The sequence below is a fragment of the Aotus nancymaae genome, unplaced genomic scaffold, assembly GCF_030222135.1.
Source record: "Aotus nancymaae isolate 86718 unplaced genomic scaffold, 86718_ANA_hifiasm-v0.15.2.pri h1tg000016l, whole genome shotgun sequence".
Taxonomy (NCBI): Eukaryota; Metazoa; Chordata; class Mammalia; order Primates; family Aotidae; genus Aotus; species Aotus nancymaae.
Window position 1 is genome coordinate 34335873 of NW_026988428.1, and position 27342 is coordinate 34363214.

Consider the following 27342-nt stretch of genomic DNA (forward strand, 5'->3'; position numbering starts at 1 on the left):
TTCTTACAATTGCATTTGTGGAGAAAAGCGCTTTTCATTAGAGATGGAAATGCCTTCTTTTTTTTTTTTTTTTTTTTGAGACAGTCTTGCTCTGTTGCCCGGGCTAGTATGCGGTGGTGTAATCACAGCTCACTGCAGCCTTGACCTCCCGGGCTCAGGTGATCCATCCACCTCAGCCTCCCAGGTAGCTGAGACTAAAAGCACGCACCACCATGCCCAGCTAATTTTTAATTTTTTTGTAGAGATGGGCTTTCGCCACGTTGTCCAGGCTGGTCTTGAACCCTTGGACTCAAGCGAACTGCCCACCTCAGCCTCCAAAGGTGTTGGGATTATAGGCGTGAGCCACCGTGCTGGACCCTTATTTTTTTTTTTTTTGGATAGTCAGATTTAGTATCTCAGTGTCCTCATCCATAAAATGAGGCTGATAGTAGTATCTACATTGTAGGATTGATAGAAACACTGAACCAGTTATTATATAAAAGTATACTTTGGGAGGATGAGTTGGCAGGATTTCTTGGGTCCAGGTGGACCAGCCTGGCAGCATGAGACCTGCTTTCTTTCTTTCTTTCTTTTTTTTTTTTTTTTGAGATGGAGTCTTGCACTGTCACCCAGGCTGCAGTACAGTGGCACGATCTTGGCTCACTGCAACCTCTGCCTCCCGGGTTCAAGCAATTCTCTGCCTCAGCCTCCTAAGTAGCTGGGATTACAGGCCTTCGCTACCACGCCTGGCTAATTTTTTTTTGTATTTTTAGTAGACACAGGGTTTCACCATCTTGGCCAGGCTAGTCTTGAACTCCTGACCTCATGATTCACCCACCTTGGCCTCCCAAAGTGATGGGATTACAGGTGTGAGCCACAGTGCCTGGCTAAGACCTGCTTTCAAAAAAAAAAAAAAAAAAAAAAAAAAAAAAAAAAGTATAGTGGTTAGTATAGTGCTTGGCATATGGGAAGCACTATAAGTCTATTATGCTGCTGTGTTATTTTATATTTCCAAACATTCATCCATGCAGAAGTTGTGATTAGTGAAAAGAGTATATAACTGGGCATATGGACCCAAATTTGTTTTCCAGCTTTATCTAAAGCAGAATGATAGTTAAAGCCATAAGAATAGATGAGTTCACCCAGAAAAGAGGGCTTAGAGTGAACAGAGAAGAATATTTCAAATAGAATCCTAAGAAATGCTAACATGGACAGAGGAAAAGAAAGCTTGCAGAGATGGCTGCAAAGACATAGCTGTAGGTTTAGCAAGAAACCTAGAGAAGGAAAGTCAGGAGAGTTGGGGGCTGGGAAGACGAGAGAGAATGACCAAATATTGCTGCAAACAAAAGAATGGTTAAGCATTAAGGTGGATTTGTTAGATTTAGCCACAAAATGATTTATGATTATGAACTTGGTGACAGTGGTTTTAAGGCTGTGGTGTTAGGATTAGAAGCCAGAGATTATAACGGGTTAAGAGGTGATTGGGAGGAAATGGGTAAGTTTCAAAAACAAAACAAAACAACTTTTAGTAAGTTTGACTGTGGTTAGGAAGGGCAGGACATTGGCAGTACTTTCTTTCTTTTTTATTTTTTTTTGAAACGGAGTCTCTCTCCGTTGCCAATCTGGAGTGCAGTGGTGCGATCTTGGCTCACTGCAACCTCCGCCTCCTGGGTTCAAGTGATTCTTCTGCCTCAGCCTCTTGAGTAGCTGGGACTACAGGCGTCTGCCACCACACCCAGCTAATTTTTGTATTTTCAGTAGAAACTGGTTTTACCGTTTTGGCCAGGGTGGTCTTGATCTCTTAACCTCATGATCCTTCTGCCTCGGTTCCAAATTGCTGTGATTACAGCTGTGAGCCACTGTGCCCAGCCAACAGCACTTTCCTGTAGTTATTTCAGGGGAATATAGGATACTGTAATAACTAGCCGGATGTGGTGGCATGCGCCTGTAGTTCCAAAATAGTCCCAGTTACTCAGGAGGATGAGGTGGGAGAATACCTGAATCCAGGGAGATTGAGGCTGCAGGGAGCTGTGATTGCACCATTGCAACGCTTGCCTGGGCAACAGAGTGAGACCCTGTCTTAAAAAAAAATACTGTAAACAGTATCTTTATTGCATAATAAATGTCATAAAGTGTGTAGAGGGAGACCCCATAAGTGCTGAGGCAGGAGCCAGAAGACTCAGCCTATTTCCATATGAATAATGAAGAAAGTAACTAGAAATATAACTGTAGTAGTTATTAGTTATTCATAGGTCATCCTAATTCTTTTACTAATGCCTCTCAGACCCGGAAGCGTGAACCTGGGGTGACATTGTGAAAGGAATGACCCTAAGGCAAGATGCTTTAAGCCCTCTGTCAGGCCCGTGTAACGGCTGCTGGAGGGTGCCTTGGCTGTGTGACAGCGCCAGCTCTGGGAAAGCGCCCGCTCTTTAGCCAGCTAAGGAAGGAGACGTCCAAGATGGCCAAGACATCTCCTTCCTCGGGGGAGTGAGGAGAAAACTCCGCGCCTCCGAGCTCTTGTGGCGGCCTGGCGGCTGTCAGGGAGGCCCGCAGACATCCGGGGGCTTAATTGTCTCTCTGTGGTGCTGTGCTTCAGTGATCACGTTCCATGTCAGCTCTCATGTTCTGTTTCTGCACCTGGTTCCTTTTTTCTTAGAAGAGATAATCAGTAAAAATAATATAAATCTTAATGTCTTTGTTCTTTCTTGACAAGTATGGAAAAGTGCTGACGCATTATGCCCCTTACCTCATCTCGGCTGGTAGAAAGCCTTGGGCACCTACCTATATGACATGTGATGTACTTGACCTTATCACTGACCACCAGCGCCACGCCCTACCTACCCTGCCCCCAGCTTTGCACCATGCCCTACCTACCACTGCCCCCAGCTTTGTATTCAATAAAAGTGGACTCCTCACTTTGGTTGGCAGTGGACCTCTGGGCCCAAACTCTCTTTTCTCTATCTCTGTCTTGCGTCTTTTATTTCTACAATTTCTCGTCTTCACACCAGTAGAGAGGGGCTCACAGGACCCTGCAGGGCTGGACCCTACAATAAAGGAGATATGTTCAAATACTTGAAGGTGCTTAGGTGGAGGGCATTAGTGTATGTAGTATTCTGGGAAGAATTGTCATATGCTATCATTTGGGCTCAGATTTAACAGTGGAATAGGAGTTTGGTGAGTTGACAGATGAGGGGAAGAGGGTACTTTAGATTTGGAGAAAGGCATGGATTTGTGAATCATTGAAGCATGTTTGAGGAACTATGATGATTTAGTCACTGCTAGAACACAGAGTATAAGCTCAGCAAGTCCAGTGAGCCAGGACAGTGGTTAGTGCTGAGAGCATGGCAAGGGGTGGGGTGTGCCTTGTGGCTGCACCCATAGAATCTTAAATTTTATCCTGTAGGTCTTTGCTTCCCAATGGGGATTTGTATTGGTATGCCAGGGGTACTCAAAGCTGCAATACAAAAATTAGCCAAGTGTGGTGGCACGCACCTGTAATACCAGCTACTCAGGAGGCCAAGGCAGGAGAATCGCTTAAACCCAGGAGGTGGAGATTGCAGTGAGCCGAGATCACACCACTGCACTCCAGCCTGGGCAACAGAGTAAGACTGGTCTCAAAAAAAAAAAAAAAAAAAAAAAAAGCTACAGGATAAACATTAGCATATCTTCTTGGAATATCAATTAAATTGAATTTCATGGGAAATTATTGCCATAGTAAAGCATGAATTGAATATTAAGGTCAAACATAATCTTAAATTTTAACATTAAAAAATAATTCTATGTTCTCTAGTGGCTGCTTCTTCAGGCTGTGCCTGTTCTAGGCCCTCTGTTCCTCCATCACTTTCTTCAGGAGAAAGAGCATCCATATAGCATCCATAGGAAGAGCATCCATGGGAAACCAGTGAAGAATTGTAAGCAGGAGTGGTTGCCATCTGTTTTGGTGGAGATCACCCTAGAAGAGGATAGTTTCAGGTTCCTGTGTCACACAAGCAAGGGACACATTCACATAGATAAAATGCAAAATAGCCTTAAATAGATAAAAGCAGGGCAAGACGGGACAGGAAGACTTACAGGGAGGCTACTGAAATGAGCTGTCTCTGTAGTGGGATAAGGGAAGAGGGAATGAAAGGAAGTATTGAAAGAGGCAGAATTGACAAGACTAGTATGAAGGAGGAGGCGTGCACATAGATGTGTAGGTGTGATGGGAGAACCTAGGTGGACTCCTAAGTTTCTTCCTTAGGCACCTTGAGAGAAAGATGGCACCATTTCCTAAAACAGGGAATAGAGGCAGAACAGTTTAGGGTGTAGGGGGAGAAAAAATTCCACTTTACTGAATTTGAGAGTTTTTGGGGATGTGCAAATGGAGATCTGTAGCAGCAGTTGGGGATTTGGAGTTCTGTAGAAAGGCCTATCCTGAAGATATACATTCAGTATTCCTCAGCATGTATCACTGATAGTGGAAGCAATGGGCATGATTGAGGTTGTCCAAGCAGAGCATATTGAGTGAGCAGAGGCTAAACACAGAACTGGAAAGCACCACCATTTAAGGGGGAAGCTGAAAGAAGAACAGAGGTCAAAAAGGTATGAGAGGCCAAAGAGGGAGAAGAACAAACCAAGGAATATTAAGAAGTCTCTGTTGCACAGAGTTTGAGACTAGGACTGAGAAAATGCAATTGAGATTACAAGCAGAGGTCATTGGTGGTGACCTTTGCCTAAGCTGTTTTAGTAGGGTTTAGGGACAGGGTTGGCAGGGAGTGGGCACTGCAGCCTTTTGAAAGTGGGCAAGGAATGCAAAGCAGAGAGGAAGCGGAAGTAGAGGCAGGCAGTGTACCTTGCTTTTTCAAGTCTGGCCGTGTGAGGTGGAGAGAAAGGAAGTAGGTAGGATGTTTATACATTCATCTGTTCTTTATCTCTCTCTTCATTAGAAAATAAGCTGCTTGAGGGCATGAACTTAGTTTTATTCACTGCTTATCTCCAGGGTCAAGAAGAACTCCTGGCCCATAGTAGGCACTCAACAAATATTTGATGGCCAAACAAATGAATTATGTTAAGAAGGTAGAGACTTGAATGTGTTATTTGTTGGGTGGAGGGGTAATAGGTCTTGAGGAGGAGGAATTGAAGGTCTAGAGTAGAAAGATATGATGGAATGAGGTCTTCCTGAGTCAGCAAAGTTTGAGATTGGTAAGCGCTGCTGGAGTGATCATTCAGGATGCCAGGAATGACTCTTTTTCTGCTGAAACAGAAGGGAAGAAGGAAAGGATGGGAGCAGAGGCAGATATTCATAGGTGGTAGATGAGGAAGTTGAGGGAGTTCTTGCCTAATGGCCTCATGAGTATTCTCTCAGTTAAAAATAAGAGTGTTGGCTAGACGCAGTGGCTCACTCCTGTAATCCTAGCACTTTGGGAGGCCGAGGTGGGTGGGTCATTTGAGGTCAGGAGTTTGAGACCAGCCTGGCCAACATAGTGAAACCCCGTCTCTACTAAAAATACAAAAATTAGTTGGGCGTTGTAGCGTGCTCCTGTAATCCCAACTACTTGGGAGGCAGAGGCAGGAGAATTGCTTGAACCCGGGAGGTAGAGGTTGCAGTGAGCTGAGATCACACCACTGCACTCGAGCCTGAGCGACAGAGCCAGAGTCTGTCTCAAAAATAAAAAATAAAATAAGAGTGTCATGTATGTGTTCTTGGAAAACACTTTGTGAAGACATACAAAAAAACCCACTGGCGTTTAAGCTATGCTTCTATGGAAAGTCACTGTGGTCAGTGACATGAAAGATAGGTGAGGTGAGGATGTGCCAGAGAAGATGAGTAAGAGTAAGTGAGACAAGAGGTCTCTAGTCTCAGCTGGGAATGTAGGGCGTGGCTTTGACCTGAGAGAAGGGAGTGTGGGTACCTGTGTGAACCCCCTTTCCTTCAGCTCCAGGAGGAGCAGGACACTGTCCATGGGCTTTCAGGGAAGTTAGAGAAGAAAGGCAGTGCATAAGTCTTACTCTTTCCTGCGTGAGAAAAAACGAAGAGAAACTGGAGCCTTGAGTGAAGTAGAGTAACTCTTTGTCAGCGACTCCGCCGGCCCTCACCGGGCTGGTTTTTCAGTGATCTATTTCTGATTCATTTGACAGGAAACTGCTTTCCCAACTTTTACAAGCTGTTATCTAAAATGGTTTGTGTGCTTAGCAGCAAAGGTAGTAGTGAGAAGAGGATGTGACAGAGTCAGTGAGTCATAAAGAGCAAGACATGACCTTATTAGTTTACCTCATCAGGTTTTACATAGAATTAATTTAAAGAATATTACAATGTCCATTTTGTTTTATTAGCAGTTGTTTAATAATAAGTTCTCATGCTTTGGAATTCTCTATTTTCAGTCTCATCAAATTCAAGACTACATATTTCTCATGACCTTTCTGAAAGGGAAGGAAGAGTAGTAAGGATGGGTCTTGTAGACTTCTAGTCTTCAGTTGAAATTAAATAACCCAACCAAGATGGTTGTTTTTCTTTTGCTGTCGGCCTTATCAGCCATTATCGCAGGTCAATCCCTGACAAGCTTTGCAGGGCGAGGGTAGCATTGAACTAGAGTTCTGGCTCTTGCTGTTTCGTATTTTGTGTGTATTAGAATGTGTTCTCTGTGAAGTGAACAGAGGATCCTTCAGAAAGGCAGCAGATTCCAAGGGTAGGAAGGGATTTCACTTATAGAAAGTTGCAGATTCTAACCATTGTTTAACTACCCTATCAAGGAAGAGACTTTTTTCCTTTTTTTTTTTTTTTTTGAGATGGAGTCTTGCTCTGTCGCCCAAGCTGCAGTGCAATGGCGTGGTCTTGGCTCATTGCAACTTCTGCCTCTTGAGCTCAAGTGATTCTCCTGTCTGAGCAGCTGGGATTATAGGCACCCGCCACCATGCCTGGCTAATTTTTGTATTTTTTGTAGAGATGGGGTGTCATCATGTTGGGCAGGCTGGTCTCAAAAACTCCTAACCTCATGATCTGCCCACCTTGGCCTCCCAAAGTGCTGGGACTACAGGCATGAGCCATTGTGCCCGGCCTCCCCTTTTTTTTGAGACAGGATCTTGCTCTGTTGCCCAGGCTGGAGTGTAGTGGTGGGATCACAGCCCACTGCAACCTCTACCTCTTGGGCTCAAGCAGCCCACCTACCTCAGCCTCCCAAGTGGCCACCATGCTGGCTAATTTAAAAAATTTTTTAGACAGATTCTTACTACCTTGCCCAGGCTGGTCTTGAACTCCTGGGCTCAAGCGATCTGCCTGCCTTACAGCCTCCCAAAGTGCTGGAATTATAGGAGTGAGCCATCGAGCCGGACCCAACTTTATATTATAAAAAGTACCTGGCCAGGCGCAGTGGCTTGCGCCTGTAATTCCCAGCATTTTGGGAGGCTGAGGCAGGTGGATCACAAGGTCAGGAGTTTGAGACCAGCCTGGCCAATATGGTGAAACCTCATCTTTACTGAAAATACAAAAATTAGCCAGGCATGGTAGCGTATGCCTGTAGTCCCAGCCACTCGGGAGGCTGAGGCAGGAGAACTGCTTGAACCTAGGAGGTGGAGGTTGCAGTGAGCCAAGATCTCACCACTGCACTCCAGCCTGGGTGACAGAGTGAGACTCTGTCTCAAAAAAATAAATAAATAAGTTAAAAGTACCTGTTACTTTTTGGACATGGGAGTAACTTTTTTTCCCCCTGACAGAATGTGGAATCAGAAATTGAGGTATGATAGTTGGAACTTGGTATCATCATAATTAGAATTCACCAATATTTAGAATTCGCTTTTTTTCTAAGCCATGTCCTTGCCCTAATTCCCCATGATTTTAAGTTTTTTAGCCATTAGTCAACTAGTTAGAACTCTAATTAGGCATGTTTTCTGGGGAAGAAAATATGACTTTATCAGCATTTTGGGGAGAACTCAGGGACAAGAGAGTCATCTGGTCAAGTTGGCATCAACAAGCTGAGGACTCATCTCTCATTTTCACAGAGAACCAAGTTATAGCCAGATCCTTATTTTCCTGGAATTTATATTATGTATGTGTGTTTAAAAAACCACTTTCAAGACTTGAAACCCAATGTCTGGACTCTTTTTACACATTCTCATTTCTGTTGGTTTTTAGAGGAATCAGCTGGACAGCATTCTGAGATTAGGAGCTTGTCCGAGACAGTGAGGTAACATGGAAAAGATTGTGGGTTCGGGTTCCACTTCTGTTTACAAGCTTTGTGACCTTGGGCAAGTCATTTAACCTTTCCTATCCTTTGGGAGATGAAGTGACTAGATGAGAGAATCTAGTTCTTCCTAGCTCTTAGTTCCTGAGATGACCTATGATTGGATACGTTTATGAAAATATATGAAAAGGAGATCCTATTTTTAAAAAAAATTTTTTCAAAGACGGGGTTTCACCATGTTGGTCAGGCTGGTCTTGAACTCCCAACCTCAGGTGATCCGCCCGTCTTGGCCTCCAAAGTGCTTGGATTACAGGCGTGAGCCACTACGTCCAGCCAAGGAGATCCTATTTTAAATTCACTGGAACATGGCCTGGTGTGGTAGCTTATGCTTATAATCTTAGCACTCTGGGAGGTCGAGGCGGGTGGCTCAGTTGAACCCAGGAGTTTGAAACTAGCTTGGACAAGACGGTTAAGCTTCGTCTCTACAAATAGTATTTAAAAAGTTAGCCGGGTGTGATGGTACATGCCTGTAGTCCCAGCTGCCCAGGAGGCTGAGGTGGGAGGCTCACCTGAGCCCAGGAGGTCAAGGCTGCAATGAGCAGTGATTATGTCACTGCACTCCACAGAGTGTGAGCCTGTCTCAAAAGGAAAAAAAATAAATTAATTAATTAACTGGGTAGTTATTTAAAGAAAATCCAGGCCAGGCCTGGTAGCTTACAGCTGTAATCCTAGAACTTTGGGAGACCAAGACCAAGGAAGGATGATCGCTTGAGCCCAGGAATCAGGAATATTTTTTTTTTGAGACGGAGTTTCGCTCTTGTTACCCAGGCTGGAGTGCAATGGCACGATCTCGGCTCACCGCAACCTCCGCCTCCTGGGTTCAGGCAATTCTCCTGCCTCAGCCTCCTGAGTAGCTGGGATTACAGGCACGCGCCACCATGCCCAGCTAATTTTTCATATTTTTAGTAGAGACGGGGTTTCACCATGTTGACTAGGATGGTCTCGATCTCTTGACCTCGTGATCCAGCCGCCTTGGCCTCCCAAAGTGTTGGGATTACAGGCGTGAGCCACTGCGTCCGGCCCAGGAATTTTTTTTTTTTTTTTGAGACGGTGTCTTACTGTTGCCCAGGCTGGAGTGCAGTGGCATGATCTAGGCTCACTGTAACCTCTGCCTCCCAGGTTCAAGTGATTCTCCTGCCTTGGCCTCCCGAGTAGCTGGGATTACAGGCACCCACCACCATGCCCGGCTAATTTTTGTATTTTGTTTTAGTAGAGATGGGGTTTCACTATATGGGCCAGGCTGGTCTTGAACTCCTGACTTCAAGTGATCCACCTGCCTCAGCCTCCCAAAGTGCTGGGATAACGGACGTGAGCCATCGTGCCCGGCTGAGCCTAGGAATTTGAGCATTCCAGGCAACAAAGTGAGACCTTGTTTCTACTAAATACATACATACATAAGCCAGGCATGGTGGCATGAGCCTGCAGTCCCAGCAACTCGGGAGGGTTGCTTGAGTTTAGGAGGAAGGCTGCAGTGATCACAGTGGTGAGCTGTGATCATGCCACAGCCTGGGCAACAGAGTGAGATTTATCCCTTTAAGAAAGAAGAAAAAAATCAATCCATGTATAGTGAGAACCATCATTCCCTAATTTATACTCAGTCACTCAAAAGTTACATGTTGAATTTTCTTCTTAAAATTTTATTGACAAATAATAATTTTTTTGTGAGGTGGGGTCTCATGCTGTTGCTCAGGCTCAAGTGCAGTGGTGTGATCTTGGCTCACTGCAACCTCCGCCTCCCAGGTTCAGGTGATTCTTCCACCTCAGCCTCTTGAGTAGCTGGGACACAGGTGTGCACCACCATGCCTAGCTAATTTTTGTATTTTTTGGTAGAGATGGATTTTCACCATGTTGGCCAGGTTGGTCTTGAACTTCTGACCTCAAGTGATCCACCTGCCTTGGCCTCCCAAAGTGCTGGGATTACAGGCGTGAGCCACAATAATTGTGTTTTCTTAAATGTTGAATTGTCTTGATGCAAGGCATATACTTAGTTATTCAGAGTGTGTGCTGTTGTTTTGGCCTATTGAGGGTTAGGGGACAGGATTTTAGTTCTAACTGACACTTTGCAGCCTGTTGAATCCTTCTCCTAATCTCCTTTCTCCTTTGTCCCCTACCCTCAATCTCATTATCCTGTGCATTTTTTCTTTTGTAACACTTACCAGATTGCTTATTTATTATTATTTTAAAATATATTTTTTTCTATCTTTTTGTAGAGACAGGGTCTCACTTTGTTTCCCAGGCTTGTCTTGAATTCCTGAGCTCAAGCAATCCACCTGCCTTGGCTTCCCAAAGTGCTGGGATTATAGGCTAGAGCCACCGTGCTGACCAGATTGCTTTATAATTGTTTGTTTACACTTCTCTTAATTCTTCCCAGAGGCTAGAAACCATGTCTTACTCATTTTTACTTTCCCTATTGTAAAATATTGAGGGAAGGAAAGACAGTAAGATGTGAGGGAATAGGTAGGAATTGAGTTAAAGATGGCCCAGATTTTGAGTTTTGAGTGACCAAGAGAGTGACAGTGTGTTGTATACAAACACCTGAGATTCTGGTTTGGGGTGAACAGTTTAATTTTGGACATGTTGGAGTCTATGGCAATATCATCCCAGGCAACAAATGGCATTGGCAGGACATTTGAGTGGCTGTTCAATAGGCAGTTAGAAGTGGTGAATTATATCCTGGAGCTGTTGAAGGATTTGGGCATCATCTTCATGTGATTCATCAGATGAATCAGATCTTTGAAAAGGAAAGTAAAAAATGAAGCTAATGAGGAATGCCTCTGTTTAGGAAGCTAGAAAAGAAAGAAGAGTCATCCAAAATGCCAGGGGGTTGATCAGTCACGGAAGTAGGAGGTGGACCGGGGTGGGTAGTATGGTGCTTTTGTGGAGACAGATACTCAATGTTAAACCTCTAGAGAGGTTAGGAGAATTCAGTGAGAGAATACAAAGGATTGGATTTGTCAGTTTCGGTCCTGTGGCTGAATCAGAGGCTAGATTGAAAACGGGAATGAGGACCTAGAAATAATGAGTGTAGGCTTCTCATGTTGAAGTTGGAGAAAAGAGAATGAAAGAACAAGGGTGGATTCAAAAGAGTACTTATTTATTTTACTTTACTATTACTTAATATTAGAGGATACTGAGGAATCTTCATAGGCCTAGGGGAAAGAAACAGAGGAAAGAAAAGCTTATGTTGGCTGGGGAGAGCTGGGCATAGGTTAGATCTCTGGATATTTGGAAGAGGTGAGCTGCTAGAGAGCAGGAAGGCGGGGCTGCTGTTCTCTCCTTTTCTTTTTCTTTTTTTTGTTTTTTTTGAGATGGAGTTTTGCTCTTGTTACCCAGGCTGGAGTGCAATGGCGCGATCTCGGCTCACCGCAACCTCCGCCTCCTGGGTTCAGGCAATTCTCCTGCCTCAGCCTCCTGAGTAGCTGGGATTACAGGCACATGCCACCATGCCCAGCTAATTTTTTGTATTTTTAGTAGAGACGGGGTTTCACCATGTTGACCAGGATGGTCTCGATCTCTTGACCTCGTGATCCACCCGCCTCGGCCTCCCAAAGTGTTGGGATTACAGGCGTGAGCCACCGCGCCCGGCCTGTTCTCTCCTTTTCTAATAGGAAGAAGAGGTTGAGTGAAAAATTCCACTTCAGAGGGAGGTGGTGTGGGGATAAAGGGAAAAGTTTCTTCAGAAATGTGGAAACATAAGGGTTTGAGAAATGTGAAGAGAATGAGAGCATTGGCCATTGGGGAGTATGAGAGGAAGTAATGAAACAATAAAAGCAGTGCCGGCAGTTAGCATGAATTTGAAGTGGACACAGAAGTATGAAATGGAAAATAGCCCTACCCTACCTTTGTGTGCAGTCCCACTTCCCAAAATGTAACCACTTTTTAAAGTCTGTTTTGGGCTGGGCATAGTGGCTCATGCCTGTAATCCCAGCACTTTGGGAGGCTGAGGCAGGTGGATTACCTGAGCTCAGGAGTTCGCGACCAGCTTGGGCAACACAGTGAAACATCGTCTCCACTAAAATACAAAAAAAATTAGCTGGGTGTGGTGGTGTGCACCTGCAGTCCCAGCTTCTTGGGAGGCTGAGGCAGGAAAATTACTTGAACCTGTTGCAGTAAGCTGAGATTGTGCCATTGCACTCCAGCCTGCGTGACAGAACGAGACTGTTTCACCAAAAAAAAAAAAAAAAAAAAAAGTCCATCTTATAGTTCTGGTAGTTAATAGCGTAACTTTCAGTAGTAGTATGTTGCGGTCAGTAGTGTCTCTCGATTCCCTTCTGTGAACCATGAGAAATGTACCCATTTCTTTTACTCTTTTCTTCCTTTTTTGGTAGTAATATTACTGTTTTTCTATTATCAAAGTAAATAATGTTTATATTCTCTTTTGTATAACAAAAATTAGTCTTCATACTATATGTACAAATTAAGCTTTAATATATTCCACAAATACAGTTTTTGCAATATTATTAAGTAACTATTACTTACTTTGCAATCTAGCAGTGCTATTGAATACTGGGAAAAGGAAACATAATATTTTATCACCAAACTGCCTCTTCAGAGAGAATGACTGTTTATAAGTCAAATGCTTGTTCCTTGGTACTGCAAGGAAAAATTAACATTCAGACAAAAAGTTCTCTCAGCAAGGCAATTTTACTTTCTGCAGAAAGAGTACAACTCACCAGCAGTCTTGCCACGAGAATACAATAAACAAAAGCAAAGGCAGGCATATTTATTCCTTATGCATTGAGTTCTTACTGCTGTGTCTGATCTCCATTGGTTGGAGCCGGACCTCATAATCTAAAACTGAACCCGATTGGCTAGTAACTTAAAACTTTTCTAAATACGTAAAGGCAATGGAGAACAAAGAAGAAGAAGTCCAAATAAGGAAGGAGCATAGGCTGCAAGCTGGGACATGCCTGTGAGCATGTCCAGCACAAATATGTTGGTTAAAGTACAAGGACACAGAATGTGCTACATGCCTGTGAGCATGTCTAACAGCTACATAGGATAGGACTTAACAAAGAGTTATTAGCAAAAAGCAAGAAGGTTTTGAAGAAAGTTAGTCTTTAAAACAAACCGTTATTTCTAACATTTATTATTATCATTCTTTAACAAGAAGGGAAATTTTGAAGAGGAACTTTGTACTTTCTACAATGGCCCAAACATCAGAATCTAGTGAATCCTCTTAATTTCTTTTCAGCTTTCTACACTCCTTCTAGGTCTTACTCAACTGCTATTGTTTTTCATACTTTCAAATTGTAATTTTTCTCGTATTTTTTAAAAACTTGGAATAGTTGCTGTTTTTAACATGGGATGCATGAATGTTGAGCTTTAAGTTCTTGCCTTTCAAAAACGTCTTTGTAGCCAGGCATGGTGTCTCACGCCTGTAATCCCAGCACTTTGGGAGCCCAAGGTGGGTGGATCACGAGGTCAAGAGATCGAGACCATCCTGGTCAACATAGTGAAACCCCGTCTCTACTAAAAATACAAAAATTAGCTGGGCATGGTGGCGACACACTCCTGTAGTCCCAGCTACTCAGGAGGCTGAGGCAGGAGAATCGCTTGAACCCAGGAGGCAGATGTTGCGGTGAGCCGAGATTGCGCCACTGCACTCCAGCCTGGGTAACAAGCGTGAAACTCTGTCTCAAATTTTTTATAAAAAATTTTTAGGGCCAGGCGCGGTGGCTCACGCCTGTAATCCCAGCACTTTGGGAGGCCGAGGCGGGTGGATCACGAGGTCAAGAGATCGAGACCATCCTGGTCAACATGGTGAAACTCCGTCTCTACTAAAAATACAAAAAATTAGCTGGGCATGGTGGTGCATGCCTGTAATCCCAGCTACTTAGGAGGCTGAGGCAGGAGAATTGCTTGAACCCAGGAGGCGGAGGTTGCGGTGAGCCGAGATCGCGCCATTGCACTCCAGACTGGGTAACAAGAGCGAGACTCCATCTCAAAAAAAAAAAAAAAAAAAAAAATTTTTTTTAAAGAAAAAAAAATGTCTTTGTCTCTCATTTGATTGTCATTTCAATGTAGCCTATTTTAATACTCTGGAAGCTTTTAAGGTTGCTTTTTGTCTTTAGAGTTCTGAAATTAATTAGGATGTGTCTAGGCATGTGTTTTTTCTCTTTCATCCTGTTTGGCTCTAGGTAGACTCAATCTGTCTTTGTTGACAATTCAGGAGATTTTTATTGTTTCTTCCCTTCCCTGTATTGTGTTTTAATCTCTTTTGTGTTTGTATATGCTCTTTTTAAACCACACTTTATTATGTATTTTTTTGAGACAGGATTTTGCTCTATTGCCCAGGGTGGAATACAGTGGCACAATCACAGCTCACTGCAGCCTTACCCCTATCTTCCAAGCACAAGTGATCTTCACGAGTAGCTGGGACTGCAGGCTCATGCCAAATTTTGTATTTTTAGTAGAGAGAGTGTTTCGCCATATTGCTCAGGCTGGTCCCGAACTCCTGGGCTCAAGCAATTCACCTGCCGTGGCCTCTCAAAGTACTGGAATTACAGGTATGAGCCACCGTGCCCGGCCCACACTTTATTCTTGATTTTGATCAACAAGATATCCTCTTGAATCTGAGTATGCCAAGTAGATTTTTTTAAAAAATTCTCTTCTAATTCCTGAACTATCTCATATTTCCTTAAGGAAAAATTCTAGCAATCCATCTTGGCCTATTTTTTATGTTATATTGGGTTTCCCAATGTCGTATAATTTGTGGTTATTTACAGTTAATGTGAATGACTAGGCTATTGAGTAATTGGTGTGGTATTCTGCTGTTGTTCTATGGGTCTTAATAGGTATTTAAATTTTTCTTACAGAATATCACAAGAGTATATATAAAGTATATGCACAGGCTGGGTGCAGTGTAATCCCAGCACTTTGGGAAACCGAGGCGGGTGGATCACCTGAGATCAGGAGTTTAAGACCAGCCTGGCCAACATAGTGAAACCCCATCTGTACTAAAAACACAAAAATTAGCTGGGCGTGTAATCCCAGCTATTCAGGAGACTGAGGCAGGAGAATCGCCTGAATCCAGGAGGCGGAGGCTGAAGTGAGCCGAGACCATGCCATTGCACTCCAGCCTGGGCGATAAGAAAAAAAAATGTTTGCACAGTTTAAAGAAGAGTAATAGATTGAACACTGGTAGTCCACAATCTAGTTTAACTAAAAGCTTAAAATACCTCTGAAGTCCCTGTTGGCTTCTCCTATTACTCTTCCCTCACCCTTAGATATAACTATCATGCTGAATTTTGTTAATTCTCTAGTTTTGTTTTGTGCCTTGTATAATCCCAAATAATATATTATTTAGTTTTACAAGTTTCTCTAAATCTAAGTAATATGAATTTAGATTTTATTCAGGACCACGAAGAGCTAAAAATTCACCTGTTTTCAGAGACTTGTTTGTAGGCTATGCAGTAACTTATTTGTCCTTTCTGTATTCAACATTTGTACACTCTGCCCCTACAACCACCTCTGAATCCACCGTGAAATCTTTGAGGGGTGGTGAAGGTACCACCTCTGCCACCACCACGCCCTCTGCCACCACAGAAACCAAGACCTCCTCTTTCCCTGTGTCCCCCGTGGCCACGGTTTGGACAAAGTGGGATTCCAAATGTTTCAGAATTCAATCTCCTTCAGCCCAAGTTGATCTCCATTCTCTATTGTCCTCACAAGAAATATTATCAAAGAATGATTTAGTTTTGTCATAATAGCAATTAGGTCCAAAAGGATTTTCTTCATCAGCATTTCCTTCACTGTTTTGGGTGTCAACTCCTGAGTCTCCTTTATCTTCACCATTTATAGGTTTCTCCTGTTTCTCAAGTTTATCTTCTTTTAATTTAAGTTTATTATGAAACTCTTGTCGGTCTCTTCCTTGTTGAATTGTTCATTAAACATTTACACATTTACACATTTACACTTTCAAAGTCTTTCTCAAATTTTGTTGGCCCGTCTTGCTGAATACCAAATCTTCTCCTGCCACCCCGACGACCCCCTGCCCTCTCTTTGGAGCTGAAGGAGCACCTGGAACTGCTTGTCTCTTGCTATCATTTCTGAGTTGCTCATTTTCTGGCCTTGAAACTTTGTGTACTTCAGCTCGCCTGTGCTCTTGATTCTCTATTCTTTTTTGGCTAGTGGATGGCAAAGGCCTGGTTGATAAAAGACTCCTTCTTCCAACAGGTGCTGGAACAGGTAAGTGGGCCAAGGAGGTCTACACTGCTTGTTCCGTAGTTGGGCTTTTTCTCAAAGGGTCTGAGGGCTTGAACAACCTTGAGGTAACTGTGTTTTTAGACATCTTGCATCCTGTGTAGAGGCAGAACCAACCGCACGACTTTAGGGTAAGATACCACTATTTGATATTTCTGGTTCAAAGGATGTCAAAGAGCTTCTGGAAACACCAGCAGCACCAAGCTGCTGCCCGACTAAGGAACTTAGACTGAACTGTTGATGGGCATCCTGCGGAAAGGCCCAAAAGAACCCACGGATTGGGATGAAGAAGTTGATGAGCCTAGTGAGGACTGAACTATAGCTGGGACTTAAGGCAAAAAACACTGGTTTTGGTGGCTCACAAACGGTGAGGTCTTTAATGTCACTCCCACAGAATATAATGTATACAAAAACTTCATCTCGAGGTGATATTGGACATTGTCTGTCTTCTGTACCAAAGGATTGAACTTTGGCAAGGGCTGCGGTGGAGTTCTCAGTGTTCTCAGTGTCGATGATGTAGAGGATGCCCTCATAGTGGGTTTTCGCCTTGGAGACGAGGCCGATGTAAGGGGTGCCCCGGCTCATGGCGCTGCTGCGCAGCTCTGGTCGCAGAGAGGCAGTTCCTGCTGCTGTTGCCTATTCAGCACGCCCACTCGCTTCGTGGGTGCCTACAGCAGCAACCTCAGACCCAACATGGCTGTGACGCTAGGAGTGGGGTCATGCTGGGAGAGCAAGGCCGTGCCCTCGCGAGACTTCAAGTTGGTAGGAATTTTCTGATGATTACCATCAGATCACCATTTTACTTGGCAATTAAATTTGGATAATGGAACTTGCTTAAACATGAGAAACTGTAAGCAGTTTTCCTCAGTTGGGTTTATGAAAGAGGCTACACTTTGGGTTTTGGAGGGATCCCAGATGTCTGTGTCACTTGTCACTTGTATGCTGCAACACGTACTATACAAATGTGAGAAAAATTTGGCCATGATGCCGGTTCTAGTTCAGGAAAGTCAAGTTTCAGGGTTGGGGTGGATGAAGAAAGTTTCATGATAGTAGGTCAGACTTATGTATGGCTCAGGAGATTAGAAAGTAAAAATTGAGGTTGATGCAGCAACCCTCTTAGTGTTCACATTAACTCCTAAAAGATGAGCACTTCATTTCCTGTATCATCTCCTTTTCATATTTCACCAAACAAAATACTCATGATTCTTCTGTATACTATTGGAAAGCCTTTAAGACTTAGGGTATATTTTGGTCCTGGCTGATTTAAAAATATTTGTAAGTATATTGTAGAGGAATATTAGTTTTTCCCATGCAGAATGTAATGCTCTTATTTATTGATTAGCCCCTTTCCTCCCAAAATTTAGAGAGTCTGGAGAAAAAAAAAAATGGAGAAAAATATTTTATTCAGTATTTTTGTTACTATTTTTAAGACAAGTTAGTAGGCGAAACGCATCCATGTATACTTGGTTTGAATAAGAGGCAAAACCCCTTAAAGAAGCTGGGTGTGGTGGTACCCTCTGGTAATCCCAGCTACTGGGGAGGCTAAGGCAATTGAGCCCACGTGTTTGAGTCCAGGCTGGGCCACATAGCAAGACTCCATCTCCCAAAACAAAACAAAACCCTAAAAGTATTTAGAATGTTAGTAGTGGTTGTAATTTGTGTTTGAAATTTGCATCAATGCAGTACGAGCAGAACTGATGTTCTTATGGTTGGAAGGAATGTTTTAAAAAAAAAATTCATGGTCACAACTTCTGTAGGGAGAATAGAGAAAGATAGACTAAGAGAAAGATAGACTAAGATAGAACATATTTAATCCTGCATTGTGGCTTACTGTAGCATTTCTTATTCCCTTGAATTTTAGACTAGATTTTCTCCAAAATTCTGTAAACTTAGGGATATGTATGATTGCCAAATGTCTGACACCATTCTAAATTTGGAACTTTTTGGAATCTAATTTCTTCTGCTAACCCGTAGTATATGAAAGAAAGTAACACACATGCTATTTTTTTTTTTTTTAAGATGGAGTTTCATTCTTGTTGCCCAGGCTGGAGTGCAATGGTGCAGTCCCGGGTCACCGCACCTCCACCTCCCGGGTTTAAGCTATTCTCCTGCCTCAGCCTCACGAGTAGCTGGGATTACAGGCGTATGCCACCATGCCCAGCTAATTTTGTATTTTTAGTGGAGACAGGGTTTCTCCATGTTGGTCAGGCTGGTCTCGAACTCCAAACCTCAGGTGATCTGCCCGCCTTGCCGCCTCCCAAAGTGCTGGGATTATAGGCATGAGCCACCATGCCCTGCCAAACTAACACACACACTATTAATGCCAACTAGAAAATATAAAGAGGTCGGGCGCAGTGGCTCACACCTGTAATCCCAACATTTTGGGAGACTGAGGTGGGTGGATCACTTGAGGCCAGGAATTGGAGACCAGTCTGGCCAACATGGGAAAACCCAGTCTATATAAAAATACAAAAATTAGCCAGGCATGATGGTGCATGCCTGTAATCCCAGCTATTTGGGAGGCTGAGGCACGAGAATTGCTTAAACTTGGGAGGCGGAGGTTGCAGTGAGCTGAGAATGTGCCACTGCACTTCAGTGTTGGTGACAGAGACTGTCTCAAAAAAAAAAAAAAAGAAAAAAGAAAATTTAAAAATCTCATAAAGACAATGGGAAGGACTGCAATTGTCTTGGAATTCATAAATATATTCAAAAATTTTTTCATTTTTGTTGATGCATATTTTTGTAGTAGTTTTTCCTCTCTTCATTTTCTCTCATAGAGTGAAAAGATTTGATATTCTTGAGTCATCTCTCTCCTGAAATCTACTCGGTTTTACTCAGACCTGTGCTGTATAGAGTATTACATTCACGCCCATGTCTGATGTGGAGGGAGAAGCACAGACAGGCGAGTGGGTGACTGACTCAGATATAAATGTTCTTACTATGCTTGAGCTGCAACCACACCTAGAAACCTTGACAACAAGAGGGCCTGTGTTTGATATACCTCACTTGTTAAATCCTGTCTGGATTTTAGTATGTCATATGTGTGTTCATCAGCAAAATTGAACAGGTGCTAGAACAATTGCAAAGCTTTAATCGGACTTATGATTACACTTTTTCTCGTTTTGGCCATACAAAGAATATGACACAATAACTAAAACAAATTTCTAGCTGTTTCTTGTGTTGTTTCTGGTTCAGAGTTTTTTTTTTTTTTTTTTTTTTTTTTTTTTTTTTTTTGAGATGGAGTCTCACTCTGTCGCCCAGGCTGAAGTGGGGTGGCACGATCTCAGCTCACCGCAACCTCCGCCTTCCGGGTTCAAGTGATTCTCTTGCCTCAGCCTCCCAAGTAGCTGGGACTACAGGTGCACACCACCACGCCCAGCTAATTTTTTTTGCATTTTTAATAGAGATGGGGTTTCACCATTTTCGACCGGGATGGTTTTGATCTCTTTACCTCATGATCCGCCCACCTTAGCCTTCCAAATTGCTGGGATTACAGGCATGAGCCACCACTCTCGGCCAGAGGTTTCGTTTCATTTCGTTTCGTTTCGTATCCCTTCTTTCCTTCCTTCGTTCGTTCGTTCGTTCGTTCCTTCCCTCCCTCCCTTCTTTTCTTTCTTTCTTTCTCTGAGTCTCCCACTGTCGCCAAGGCTGGAGTGCAATGGTGCAATCTCCACTCACTGCAACCTCCGACTCCCTGGTTCAAGTGATTCTCCTGCAGCCTCCTGAGCATACCCAGCTAATTTTTGTATTTTTGGTAGAGACAGGGTTTCACCATGTTGGCCAGGGTGGTCTCGATCTCTCGGCTTTATGATCCACCTGCCTTGGCTTCCCAAAGTGCTGGGATTACAGGCGTAAGCCAATGTGCCCAGCCTTCTTTTTTTTCTTTCTTAGACAGGATCTCACTCTATTGCCCAGGCTGGAGTGCAGTGGCACAGTCTTGGTTCACTGCAACCTCTGCCTCCTAACCTCAAGCCATCCTCCCACCTCAGCCTCCTAAGTAGCTGGGATTACAGGTGTGCACTACATGCCTGGCTAATTTTTTTTGGTCTTTTTATTTTTTTATTTGTAAAGATGAAGTTTAACCACATTGCCTAGGCTGGTCTTTAACTCTTGGGCTCAAGCAATTCACCTGCCTCAGCTTCCCAAAGTGATGGGATTATAGGTGTGAGCCACCATGTCTGGCCCAGAGGTGTCAATGCTACATACACGTCCTCCACCAAGATAGAGTCATGGGTAAATTAATTAAAGTTAAGAGACAATTTTAGTGTCTTTTGGCAAGCTGCTAATGTTTTAAAAATAGCTTTTCCCTCATTATACAAATAGCACATGTGGGGCCAGGCATGGTGGCTCGTGCCTGTAATCCCAGCACTTTCGGAGGCCAAGGTGTGAGGATCACTTGAGACCAGAAGTTCGAGACCAACCTGGCCAACATGATGAAACCCTGCCTCTACTAAAAATACAAAAATCATCCGGGTATGATAGCACACACATGTAATCCCAGCTACTCAGGAGGCTGAGGCAGGACAGTCACTTGAGCCAGAGAGGCAGAGATCGCGGTGAGCTGAGATTACACAAACGAGCTCCAGCTTGGGTGACAGAGTGAGACTTAGCCTCAAAAAAAAAAAAAGGAAACTAAAGAAGAAAATGAACATTTCCTTAATCCTAATAGTATTTAAGTAAATTTCCTTGCAGTCACTTTTCTATTTAGATAACTTTCTTAAAAGCTGGAGTATAACTCAAATTATTTTTGAGATGGAAAAAAAAAAACAACAAAAAAGCTGGGTAGTCCCAGGTGTGGTGTCTTAGGACTGTAAATAGCACTTTGGGAAGCCAAGATGGGAGAATCACTTGAGCCAGGAGTTTGAGACCAGCCTGGTCAACATAGTGAGACCCCCATCTCTATTTAAAAAACATTATTATTTTTTAAAAAGCTGGAGTTGGCTGGGTGCAGTGGCTCACGCCTATAATCCCAGCACTTTGGGAGGCCAAGGTGAGTGGATCACCTGAGATCAGGAGTTCGAGACCAGCCTGACCAACATGGCGAAACCTCATCTCTACCAAAAATACAAAAATTAGCCTGTAATCCCAGCTACTCGGGAGGCTGAGGCAGGAGAATCACTTGAACCTGGGAGGTGGAGGTTGCAGTGAGCCGAGATTGCACCATTGCACTCCAGCCTGGGTGACACAGTGAAACTCTGTCTCAAAAAGGAAAAAAAAAAAAAAGCTGCAGTAGGCTAGGCATGGTAGTTCGTGCTTATAATCCCGGCACTTTGGGAGGATTGCTTGGACCCAGGAGTTCAAGACCAGCCTGGGCAACATGGCAAGATGCTGCCTCTACAAAAAAAAAAAAAAAAAAAAAAAATCAACCAGATGTGTTGGCACGTGCCTGTAGTTCCACCCACCTGGGAGGCTGAGGTAGGAAGATCGCTGGAACCTAGGAGGTTGAGGGTGGAGTGAGCTGTGATCTCACCACAGTACTTCAGCCTTGGGGACAGAGTAAGACTTTGTCCCAAAAAGAAAAAAAAAAAGAAAACCTGATTATTACTAAATTCATGTCTATCAAGAAAAAAAGATTATCAGTAAATTCATTTCTATCAACTTAAAAAATCTGTTTTGAACATTTTCTTTTTTTTTTTTAGAAGTGAAAGGTCTCACATATTTATTACTGAACCCAGGCAACCAAAGCCTTCTTTTTTTTTTTTTTTTTAACATGAATAATGAAAGCACTGTGGGTTGTACTAATTAATGCCTTCATAACAGATCCAGAGAGACAGCATAAATATGTGTGCCATCGAATGCGTAATTTCTTATAGACCCAGCTTGGTTCTTCTCCAATGTCTCCTTTTGGAGTTGTACCTGATTTTATTACCAGTTTTCATCCGAATCCACTGGGGAATGGGGCGATTTTGCTTTTGTTTCTTGGCCAGGAATCACTTAATCCTGAAGGTCTTGTGAGAAGACATGGTGAGAAACGGAGTAAAGCACACACCACGATGGCGGAGAAAGGAGGAGAGCGAACATTTTCTATTTCATTATTTAAAAACAGACTAAGTAATGTTCTATTGCATATTCATAATATTTGAATGTTCACCTACGGTTGGACATATAGATAGCTTTCGATTTGTCTATAATAAACATTTTAAAGTATAACTTACAAAAGTCTAAACAGCAAATGTGTAGCTTAGTGAATTTATAGTGAATTTTTACAAAGTGAACACACCTGTGAAACTACCATCTGGCTCAAGAAAGAGAACATTGCCAACATCCAGAAGTCATGCTCATTCCTAATTGTTATCTCCCTCGAAGTAAACTTGTCTTTGTCTTACTTGTCATTGATTGGTTTTGCCTGTTTTTGAATTTCATGTAAATGGAGTCATAGTTATGTTCTCTTTCTTGTCTGGTATCTGTTGTTGGTTCAACGTTGTAGCTGTGAGTTTCATCTGTGCTGTTACTTAAAGCAATAGCTAATTAGTTTTCATTTTGCACAGTATTTAATTGTATGACTATACCATATTTATTCTATTGTTGGTGACCATTTGGTTTGTTTCCAGTTTCGACTTTTGTGAATGTTTTGTATGTGTTTTTTGGTGCCCATATTTTAGATATAACTACGAATAGTAGAATTGTTTGGTCTTAGGGTATGCATATGTTTGGCTTCAGTAGTATTACCAAGCAGTTTTCCGAAGTGTTTATACTAATTTACAGCCCTTTTGGCAATGTATGAGTGGTCCATTTCTTCCTGTACTTACCAATACTTGGTGCTGTCAGTTTTCTCCCCTCCTCTCCCCTCCCCTCCCCCATCTTCCTTTATCATCCAGCCTAGAGTGCAGTGGTGTCATCATAGCTCACTACAGCCTTGACCTCTTGGGCTCAAGTGATGAGCTCACCCCTGCCTCCTGAGTAGCTGGGGCTACAGGCATGTGCTACCACGCCTGGCTAGTTAAAAAAATTTTTTTTTACAGACAGTGTGTTGCCATGTTGCCCAGGCTGCTCTTGAACCCCTGTGCTCAAGATAACACTTTGGGCCAAGCACTGTGACTCACACTTGTAATCCCAGCATTAGCCCGAGGTGGGCTGATCACAAGGTTGGAAGATCGAGACCAGCCTGGCTACACGGTGAAACCTCATCTCTACTAAAAATACAAAAAATTAGCCAGGCGTGGTGGCACGCACCTGTAGTCCCAGCCACTCAGGAGGCTGAAACAGGAGAATCACTTGAACCCGGGAGGTGAAGGTTGCAGTGAGCCGAGATCGAGCCACTGCACTCCAGCCTGGTGACAGAGTGAGACTCCGCCTCATAAACAAACAAAAAACAACATTTTGAGTTCCTGCCTTGGCCTCTCAAAGTGCTGGGATTACAGGCATGAGCCACTGTGCCCAACCAGTTTTCTTACATTTAACCATTCTGGTAGTTACATAGTATTTCCTAGTGGTTTTAACTTGCATTTCCTTGATGCCTGATGATATTGAGCACCTTTCCATATGTTTACTGGCTTTGGGATATCCTTTTTTGTGAAGTACTTGTTCTAATGTTTTGGCAATTTTAAAATTGTGATGTTTGTCTTTTATTGATTCATAGATGTTCTTTATACTAGATATGAGTTCTTTGGTTGTACGCATTGCAGATGTCTTCTTTCTGTGTTTTGAATTTTTACTCTCTCATTTTTTGTTTTAAACGCACAGAACAGGGTAATTTTTTTCTTTTATTTTTATTTTTTATTGATTTTTGACTCTCAGTGGGGTCTCTTGATCACACAGTAAATGTTTAGAAGTTGACAATGTTATTTTGATAAAAATGTGCACACATCATATCTCCATAGGGATTGCTTACTTGGAGGCCAGATAATAAGATTAGAGTTCCATTGCAGTTAGTTTTGCCTCCCCAGCAGTGCCAGCTGTCTTACAAATAAATATGGGCCCTGAATGCATGGGGAACCAGCTGAGTGTGTGGGTGGATCAACATAAATTCATCTCTGACCCTGGAGACTACTAAAAGCACAATCCCTGAAGATATTGACTTACTAGAGTCATGTTTGTATACACAGTATAGAACATACAAGTTAATGCTTAAATTGTGCAGTGGTCTAGGATCTCAGTGTGTTTTAATCTATCCATTTTAAAAGTAGGGATTATTTAAACAAATTAAATTGACTTCCGTTTTCTGCAGAGTTAGAATACAATTTAAGAGACCTGTAAGCCATGAGTTAAAAATATAGATACTAAGGACAAAAGATAGAAAAGTAGTATCAGTTAGTGGCTAAGAACTCGGGCTCTGGAGTAAGTTGAAATTCTAGTTCTTTCATTTACTAGTTTAGCAATTTGGGTATTTTGTTTAGCCTTTTTAAGCTTAAATTTCCTCATCTTTGAAATTTGGATAATAGTGAACCCGACTTACAAGATTTTTATGAGAATTAAATGAGATAATTCATGGTGGCTGCCCCATAATTAGAGCTCGCTAAATGTTTACTATTATTGGGAAGTAAAGGATAAAAAAGTTAGATGAAAAACAGTTACTATTTTTTTTTTGAGATAGAGTCTCTTGCCCAGGCTCAGTACAGTGGCATGATGACAACTCACTGCAGCCTTGACCTTCCAGGCTCAAGCGATCCTCCTGCCTGAGCCTCCCAAGGAGCTGGGATTACAGGCGCGCACCACTATGCCCAGCTAATTTTATAAAAAACATTTATTTATTTGTAAGGACAAGCAGAATGTACACATGCTTTTGAGAAAGTAAATTTTTAATTTTTTTTGGAATGGAGTCTTGCTCTGTTGCCCAGGCCGGAGTGTAGTGGCACAATCTTGGCTCACTGCAACCCCCACCTTCTGGGTTCAAGCAGTTCTCCCTGCCTCAGCCTCCCAAGTAGCTGGGATTACAGGTGCCCTCCACCATACCTGGATAATTTTTATATTTTTAGTAGAGATGGGGTTTCACCATGTTGTCCAGGCTGGTCTCGAACTCCTGACCTCATGATCTGCCTGCCTTGATCTCCCAAAGTGCTGGGATTACAGGCATGAGCCATTGTGCCTGGCCCAGAGTTATTTTCATTGGAGACAGGATACCACTTCTATGTTACCTAGACTGATCTTGAGCTCCTGGGCTCAAGTGATCTTGCCTTTAGTGTCCCAAGTATGTGGGACTACAGGAGTGTACCACCCTGCTTGTCAGAAAATAATTTTTATCTTAGAGACCTAGGATAAAGATGTTAGTCATCTCTAAAGACTAAAAATTGACGTATTCCAAAATTGTTTTGTCTTACTTTTCTTCCTTTTGGGTTCAGAGTCACATCTGAGTTTGAAGTTGCCTTTCCTATTATCCCAGCTTTTGTCATGTGCCACTAGCTCTTCCAGTTAGCACTTGGCAGTGGATAGATACCAGGAGTTCAGTTTATTCGGTACAACCAACCGCTTAAACTTAAAAATAAATAATTTTCAAAGAATACATAAGATTAGCACTATTTTTAAAAGTAGGGATTTGCTAAGAAATTAGTCTCCCTCTGGCCGGGCATAGTGGCTCATGCCTGTAATCCCAGCACTTTGGAGGGCTGAAGCGGGTGGATCACCTGAGATCAGGCATTTGAGACCAGCCTGGACAACATGGTTGTCTACTAAAAAGACAAAATGAGTTAAGCGTGGTGGCACAAATCTGTAGTCCGAGCTACTTGGGAGGCTGAGACAGGAGAATCACTAGAACCCAGGAGGCAGAGACTGCAGTGAACCAAGATTGCTCCAGTATACTCCAGCCTGGGTGAGACAGAGCGAGATTCTGTCTAAAAAAAGAAATGAGTCTCCCTCCAAGAATATAGACATAATTTTCTGTGTTAAACCATCCTTTGATTCCTCTGGAGGACAATGTGAGAGTCCTAGGATTAATTTAAGGGTAGGGAAGTGACACATAGGCATTCTCTTGGAGTTATTTATTTATTTGAGACAGGGTCTTGCTCTGTTGCCCAGGCTGGACTGCAGTGGTGCAATCATAGCTCACTGCAGCCCTGAATTCCTGGGCTAAAGTGATCCTCCTGTCTCCGCCTCCTGGGTAGCTGGGACTACAGGCGTGTACCACTGTGCCCAGCTAATTTTAAAACTTTTTTGTAGAGTCTTGTTATAATGCCCAGTCTGGTCTCAAACTCCAGGGCTCAAGCGATCCTCCTGCCTCAGCCTTCCAAAGTGTTGAGATTATAGGAATGAGCCACCATGTCTGGTTTGTCTCTTGTGTTAAGAATTCATTCTATCCTTTCTGTAATTTGATGTTCCGAAGAGGAAACAAGATGTATCTGAAATATCTTATAAAATCAATGAGAACTGTTGTGTGTAAGATTTGTGACAGTGAAACAGATATAACAAAAAGGAAGGGAACTGGTGATTGTTTAAGTTTTAAAATGTTTCTTCTGCCATAGGTTTCTAAATGAACAAAAGAGGGGAAGAAGGAGAGGAGAATCAGGAGAGCAATAATGCAAACAGGACTTAAAATAAAACACACTGAAATATATCCTGCCTGGCAGAGGGAGCATTTGGTGCCTGCGCCTTCCAAATTCTGTCTTGCTCCTGCCCACAGGGGAGATACGATTCCTGTGCCATTTGACTACCTGGGTTGCCTTCCTCCTCTGTGGAATGTAAGCCAGCTATTTGAACCTAACCTCCTCTCCCCCTCTCCTCCCTCCCCCCTCCCCCCTCTCCCTCTCTCTCTCCCTTCTTTCTTCCTCTCTCTTTTTTTGAGGTTAAAGTTTTCTTAAGGCTGTACTTTTTCATGCCATTTAAGCCAGTGCTCTTTCCATTAATCACCCCTCCTAAGGGACTGATGTGAAATCCCAGGAAACTGCTTTTGCCTCCGGAGTTAGTATTAAAGAATAAACAGGACCAATCAGAGGTTAATTATCAGGAGACTATATGAAAACAGTTTCCATGAAAGAGCAAGGGAGATAGGAAGTATACCAGGAAGTAAATT

The 27342-nt window shown here is 42.9% G+C and overlaps 1 protein-coding gene and 2 pseudogenes across 3 annotated transcripts in view; 1 reads left to right on the top strand and 2 right to left on the bottom strand.

The window, feature by feature from the left end:
• Positions 1-27342, top strand: part of DIP2B (disco interacting protein 2 homolog B) — a 269995-nt gene that overhangs the window by 18879 nt on the left and 223774 nt on the right. The window lies entirely within an intron of this gene.
• Positions 15585-16985, bottom strand: LOC105709422 (protein LSM14 homolog A-like; annotated as a pseudogene).
• Positions 22199-22363, bottom strand: LOC105709426 (large ribosomal subunit protein eL39-like; annotated as a pseudogene).